General features: G+C 45.2%; 3 non-coding genes across 3 annotated transcripts; 2 read left to right on the top strand and 1 right to left on the bottom strand.

Annotated features, from left to right (window-relative positions):
* The first annotated feature begins 1961 nt into the window (after positions 1-1961).
* Positions 1962-2032, top strand: TRNAG-GCC. Its single transcript has one exon. It is a non-coding gene; the product is annotated as a tRNA-Gly (tRNA).
* Positions 2033-2192: 160 nt separating this feature from the next.
* On the bottom strand, positions 2193-2265 carry TRNAK-CUU. The gene has a single exon. It is a non-coding gene; the product is annotated as a tRNA-Lys (tRNA).
* A 155-nt stretch (positions 2266-2420) lies between these two features.
* Positions 2421-2491, top strand: TRNAG-GCC. Its single transcript has one exon. It is a non-coding gene; the product is annotated as a tRNA-Gly (tRNA).
* Positions 2492-7273: the final 4782 nt, after the last annotated feature.

Genomic DNA, 7273 nt, shown 5'->3' with positions numbered 1-7273 from the left:
CAAATTCTTTGACTTTTCCAGGTGGTCTATATATCACACCTACACGAGTTACCTTAAGATTATCAAGCTGCAATTACAAAAAAAAAAATGTCTGCATAACACGTCACCAAAGAAAAAATTTGCAAGTACATGCGCCGTAACAGAAATTCTGAAAATGAAAAAGTAATTTAAGGAAAGAACACCCTGGGTATCAAGTCGGATGACGTGCTATCTTATGATGCACTGTCCTCCGGCGTGTGCGGGCAAAAAGGGGGAGGGGACAGCGGCGGCCATCCCCCTCCCACTTCGCTCGTCACAATTTAACCCTTGTCGGGTGGAAATTCACCATAGTAACTATACAAATGCGCATGTAACAGTGATTAGTATGTGTGATTGAGTACGCAGTGATCAAGGGATGAGCCGCATATTTCCAAAAGAGCATCCCGCCTTCCGTTGAGCAACGCCCTTCCAAATGATGGTCCTGTAAGTGAAACAATAAAAAATATACTATCCAAATATATTCATTAAAAACAAAAGAACAAATTCTTCAACACTTATATCGGCAGGGACAGAACTGGGGGAATCATATGAAAAGCCATGGCCTATATTCTACATTCAAGCCCATTGGTCTAATAGTTTGTAGCCTAAAGATCCATTCGGACTCGCGTTTTTTAAGCATTTTTATGCGGTCACCACCAGTCCGCGGTAACGGAACATGATCAAGGATAGCACGTCATCCGACTTGATACCCAGGGTGTTCTTTCCTTAAATTACTTTTTCATTTTCAGAATTTCTGTTACGGCGCATGTACTTGCACATTCTTTCTTTGGTGACGTGTTATGCTGCGTGTCAGGTGATGCCTCACAGAGGGATCACGTGTGTCCTTTTGTGTGACATCACGGACATGCGCAATTTGCAGTTCCGGGACGCCGTATCCATGCGGTGTAAGTCGCAACATTGTATCCTCCCACCATTGAGCAAGCCTGACTCCACGTTCGGTCCTGTTACGTCCACACATTTGCAGGTGATGATGATTCACTGTTAATTGTCACTTATGTAACTTACTGTAATATCACTGAATGAATACATCTGTAAGTTTTGAATATACCGCTTTATGGTTCTGACTTTGGTCATCTTCCAGGCTTGTCACTTTTATATCTTTATGAGATGTATTAAGATACTGTTTTTATATGTTTGGTTAATTGTCACTTATGTATGCTGATTTGTCATGACCTCATAAATACTCACAATTTTTGTAATGCTGTATTGCTTGAGAATGGTCCCAGTAAGCGGACCGAAACATCGCACAGGTGAATAAAGGATTCCACTTTTTCTTCACCAAACGGATGTGCTGCGGTGTTATTTCTTTATTTATTTATATATATATATATATATATATATATATATATAAACAATAGAGCTAAGAAAAGGGGTCATTCTAGATAAAAGTGGTACAATACCGACTATAAATGAGCATAAATGAGTAATGGAAGCTCTTAGCGTAATTATGTTTGCTTCATGGATATGCACCTGTAATTATCAAGCTGCAATGTAACCCAAACTGACTTTTAATTGTTCTCGCTAACTTGTATTAAATTAGATTTTATGCTATCTTTCACATACAGGGCCACCCCTCCCCCTTTCTTGCCTTCTCTGTCTTTCCTATATAGAGAGAACCCTGGTATTGTTATATCCCAGTCATTACTCCCATTAAACCATGTCTTAGTAACAGCCACTAAATCTATAGTCTCATATGCCATTATAGACTCAAGTTCATTGATCTTATTCCCTAAACTGCGAGCATTTGTAGACAAGACTCTGAGCTTGTCATTTATTAACCTATGTGCTACTGGCATCATCTGCTGAAACTTCATGATCTGTCTGCTGAGCATGCGAGAGGCTGGATGTGGGGTTTGAGGGCAAGCACCTACCTGGTCCTGAGCCCGAGCAGAGCGGTTGGTAGCTGAAGCAGCCCTGTCCTGGCATTGGTGGTTCAGTGGTAGAATTCTCGCCTGCCATGCGGGAGGCCTGGGTTCGATTCCCGGCCAATGCAGAGCAGTCTCTTTTATTGGTTTGGTCCCCCTCACCCACTGCGGAAAAAAGGGCAGCATTTGGTTCTCCTCCTCTTTGGCCTAAATGGCTACTTTTGGCAACAAGGCAACAGTGTTTGGTGGAGTGACGCATGTAAGCTTAGCTAAAAGGCAGTCAACCTGCGCCCAACGTGGGGCTTGAACCCACAACCCTGAGATTAAGAGACTCATGCTCTACCAACTGAGCTAACCGGGCTTGCGACACCAAGCTTGGGGCCTGGTGCAGCCGTGCTGCAACTTCATGATCTGTCTGCTGAGCATGCGAGAGGCTGGATGTGGGGTTTGAGGGCAAGCGCCTACCTGGTCCTGAGTCCGAGCAGAGTGGTTGGCAGCTGAAGGGGCCCTGTCCTGGCATTGGTGGTTCAGTGGTAGAATTCTTGCCTGCCATGCGGGAGGCCTGGGTTCGATTCCCTGCCAATGCAGAGCAGTCTCTTTTATTTGTTTGGTCCCCCTCACCCACTGCGGAAAAAAGGGCAGACCCTGAGATTAAGAGTCTCATGCTAAAACCTTTAAAGAACAGATCTGTTCTTGGTGGGAGATACAATCCCTGGAAAATTATCTAAAGCATCAGATAGTTCCCAGGGATTAAGAATCACCCTTACCCCAGCCAACAGGTGCAGAAGTTCTGCGCTTATGACTAAATGGGAGGAGGAGGCAACAAAAAGCTCCTTACGGTTTATGTCACTCTTGCTGGAGGAAGAACGGACCAATCTGAACCTATTGGATAACAAGCTAAAGGAACAGATTGAGGTTACGAATAAACTAAAACAAGAACCAGATTTTGTTAATAAGGAGGCACAACTCAAGATTACGTTAGAGAGGTTTCAGTTTTACTTGAAGGAAAGAAAGCACCGCCAGTTCAATAGGGACTTGCAAGACTTCCGAGAAAATAGAGTCTATACTACTATTGAACGCGGAACCCAAAAAACAACGGGCTTGATTCCGACATTTCCTCAAGTGAAACTGACGCCTCTGAAGGCGAAAAGGAGGGTAATCCACCCATTCGTGGGAAAGGTCGTGGACGCAGAAAGGGTAGAGGGCCACGGTGAGCCTATGAGAATAGTGGTCCACGTGGTTCTTATGACAACAGTGGTGTTCGTTTTTTAGATCAAGGAATATCTTACAACCTGCGAAACCGCAACCAGACTGCATCACCCACAACCCCAAGTCAAAACAGTGTGGGCAGATATTTAATCTGTCCTCACTTAAATTGGAACAGGCAGAAATGGCAATCCTTGGCAAAGGGCTGTCATTTGTGCCAACATCCTTTTTTAATCTATTCAGCTGGATCAAGGATCTGAGTTTGTTTGCCAGGAAACTCAAATGGCACAAACACTATGCCTTGATCAATAGACGAGAAAGCAGAGAACTAGGCATTTCATCTGATATTCTACAGGATGTCAAATTGCTGTTTAGTCTGAGTGACTGTACTTTGCAGGAGGGTAAAGGGCCCTTCACTACTTTAAAAAACAGAAGTATAAGAATACCACCAGCTGGGGATCCCTCCTGCATTGATGTGTTTCTGAACCAGGTATCACAGGATTTGGAGCGGATGACTCTGGAGAAACCCAGATTCAACTGCTCTAAAGAAGAATACAAGGCTTTGGAACATCTGGCGTGTGACAGGGCCATCACGATTAAATCCTCCGATAAAGGGGGTAATGTGGTTATTCTGGACACGCCAGATTATGAAAAGCTCGGCCTTGACCTTTTGAGGGACACTGATACATACGAAAGACTCAGAAATGATCCCACTGCTGGTTACCAAGCCACATTGAAAACTATCCTTGGTGAGGCTAAATCATCTGGTCTGATCTCAGGGGATGAGTTTGAATTCCTGTATAAAAAATATCCTACTACTCCGACCTTCTATAGTCTTCCGAAGGTTCATAAGGGAACAACACCCCTTAAAGGAAGACCTATAGTGGCCGGAGTCAACTGCCTAGGATAAAATGTGGGGATTTACTTGGACTACATTTTGGCCCCTTTTGTGAAGACTTTACCGTCTTACATTAGGGACACTAGTGACCTTCTGGGTCGACTGGAAGGTGTCTGCATCGATGGGGATACCTGGCTTGCCTCTATTGATGTGGAGGCGCTATATTCCTCTATCCCAAATCATCTGGAAATGAGAGCAGCAGAGACCTTCTTACTGACCAGGGGCCGACAACACTATGCCCATAATGATCTTGTCATGAAACTTTTGGAATTCACTTTGACATCTAATTATTTCCTCTTTGATGGTGTCTTCTACCACCAGCTCAGGGGCACGGCGATGGGGAGCCCCTGTGCCCCGTCGTATGCCAACTTGTTCCTGGGCTGGTGGGAGGAGACAGTTGTATTCGATGAATCACTGGCCCATGTCGTCACCAATGTGGGGACGTGGGTCAGGTTCATCGATGACATTTTTTTGTTGTGGAATGGAGAGGCAGGCCAACTGCAGCATTTTGTTGAAACACTCAACATTAATGATGTGGGGTTACGGTTTACGTCTGAGGCCCAAAAAGACTCCCTACCCTTTTTGGATGTTGTCATAATGAGAGGGAGACAGGGCGAACTTCAAACCAAAACGTACAGAAAGCCTACATCTACTAATGCCCTCCTTAATTGGAACAGTCATCATCCCCTTCCACTCAAAAGGGGCATTCCTACCGGACAGTACTTGCGAATGAGGAGGAACTGTTCCACAATGACAGAATTCAAACAACAGGCGGATGATTTACGTGTAAGATTTAGGGAAAAAGGCTACCCCGACTCGACCCTTAGAACAGCGTATCAGAGGGCCTGCTCAAAAAATCGAACAGAATTGTTGCATCCCAACAAGATTGTCAAGGAGGAAAAACAGATTCGCCTAATTGGCACCTTTGATGGGGCCGCAAAAGAGGTACGTGAGGTGCTATCCAGACATTGGAACATCCTTTTGCTTGATTCAGACATTAGGGATGTTGTTGCACCCACGGCTAATATCACGTATCGTAGGGGGCGATCTATACGTGACCGCCTGGTGTGCAGCCACTTCAGCGAGATCAATGACCGGTCAGGTGGATGGCTGAAACCGCCTGCGGGTTGCTTTCGCTGCAGTGGCTGCGTTGCGTGCCCCTACATCAAAAAAGGATGTGAATTCCAAAGTAACGTAACTGGCAAGATCTACTCCATCAAGGGATTTTTAAATTGTAGATCCAAAGGAGTCATTTATAGAGCCACATGTCATTGTGGTATGGAATATGTGGGTAAAACCACACGTGAACTTCGAAGGAGGGTGGGGGAACACCTTGGAGACATCAGGCACAAAAGAGACACTCCATTGGCCAAACATATTGAAATCAGCCACAATGGTAACTATAGGGGTATTACCTTTATGGGCATCGAAGTAATCCCGCCCTTGAAGAGAGGGGGTAATTGGGATAGGAGGATATTGCAGCGTGAGACATGGTGGATATTTGAGCTTAAGACTTCCAATCCTACTGGCCTTAATGAACAGCTTTCATTTAGCTGTTTCATTGAGGAGTCAAGATCTACTCATTGACTTAAGCTTCTAGATTCATTCATTGATATTGGGATGTATTTATCCACACAGTATACTCAGCTGCAGTTCCGTACCTGATAGGAATGAATCTTCTTTTTGACAGGAGTAATACACTCGTCATTCACCCTTGGTATGGACTACAGTATGCCCCATGTGTGCAGGCTATATATACTATTATATTGTCTGCAGTCTCGATTCAACTTTAGCCTCATTGGACCTTATTTTAAGTTGGGTCATATACTTCAGCCCTTTACTTAGGGTGTCAATCTGGGCTACCTGAGTTCATGATGTCTTCTATTTTACAGCGTTCCCCCTCCCTCCTACTTCTTCCCCCTCCTTATGTGCCCTGACATTTTGTGTGGGGTGTTCATAAACACTGTTTGGTATGTATCATCCCCACTACTTGATATATACCTATTCAGCAGTTTGTCCTTTTAATCTGCCATTAAATATCCTAGGTAGCTCCTCCTGTGACTATACGGAGAGACGCACCTCCATTAGGCTATTTTAGCCGTGATACAAGGTTACTAGTGGCGAGTGGAACTAGACTAATCCACACATCGCTAGGAGCATACCTTGGCATCCGCCCCCTACCCCTCCCCTATACTGTCTGATCTTTCAGACACCAAGGAGATACGGCCGCAATAGAAGGGATGGTTTCTCCGCCGCATCCGATCATGTGACTCCTGACAGTGACGCAACGGTATACGTCATGCGTCACGTGATTGATCATGTTCTGCGGGGGGGGGGGGGCCTATGCGACGCGCGAGGTTTAAAAAGGACGCCAGCGCTAGTCACCCGCTCCCACTGCCATACGCAGGAGAGGTGCGGACCGAGGACGCAGGTTAACTACTTTGGCAAGCTAAGTATATCCGGATGTACTGTATGGATTGTCTTATTAACTGCCATAACCTATGACTTAGGCTGTAACAAGCATACACTGTCTTGTTGTTGTTTGCCTGCGATCCTGGCACTATTTTGGTCCCCTGAAGATCTGGCATCCGTCATTGAAACGCGTAGGGACGTTTTTCTATTTATTACTATTACTTTTTTCTCTTGTCTGCCTGCCCTAGCGAGTGACTGGTCTTTCATTGCTTCTGACGAAGCTGGGCAGTCAACGGATAGGTCTGAGGGCCATCTAGGGGCAGTCAGAGAGGGTTTTGTTTATAGTTAGGATACAGGGACGTATTGAGGGGAAGAGACCCAGCATCTGTCTCCCTCCTATATTCTATCCCTGTTATTTCCTAACTCACCCTCTGAGTGAGCCAGTGTACACATCGCCTGGCTTATATATATTTTTTCTCCCTACCAGTTCATCTTTGGTTGGCAGATGTTTTGTAACCTCTTAGTAAGGCGTTGTGCAAATTTTTCACTGTTGGGCCTATTATTTTAATTGGTATTAATAAAATATACATTTTAAGGTACTCCAATACTCAATTTATTCAGAATCTTTATTTTGGGCGCCATTTATATTTATTTTACCAGCTTTCACTTAGGTTGTGTTCATCAATACTCTCATGCTCTACCGACTGAGCTAGCCGGGCTTGCGACGCCAAGATGGGGGGCCTGGTGCAGCCGTGCTGCAACTTCATGATCTGTCTGCTGAGCATGCGAGAGGCTGGATGTGGGGTTTGAGGGCAAGCGCCTACCTGGTCCTGAGTCCGGGCAGAGCGGTTGG

Source organism: Bufo bufo, chromosome 6, assembly GCF_905171765.1.
Source record: "Bufo bufo chromosome 6, aBufBuf1.1, whole genome shotgun sequence".
Lineage (NCBI taxonomy): Eukaryota > Metazoa > Chordata > Amphibia > Anura > Bufonidae > Bufo > Bufo bufo.
The sequence above is the reverse complement of the archived record's forward strand: the minus strand, read 5'-3'. Positions and strand labels throughout refer to the sequence as shown.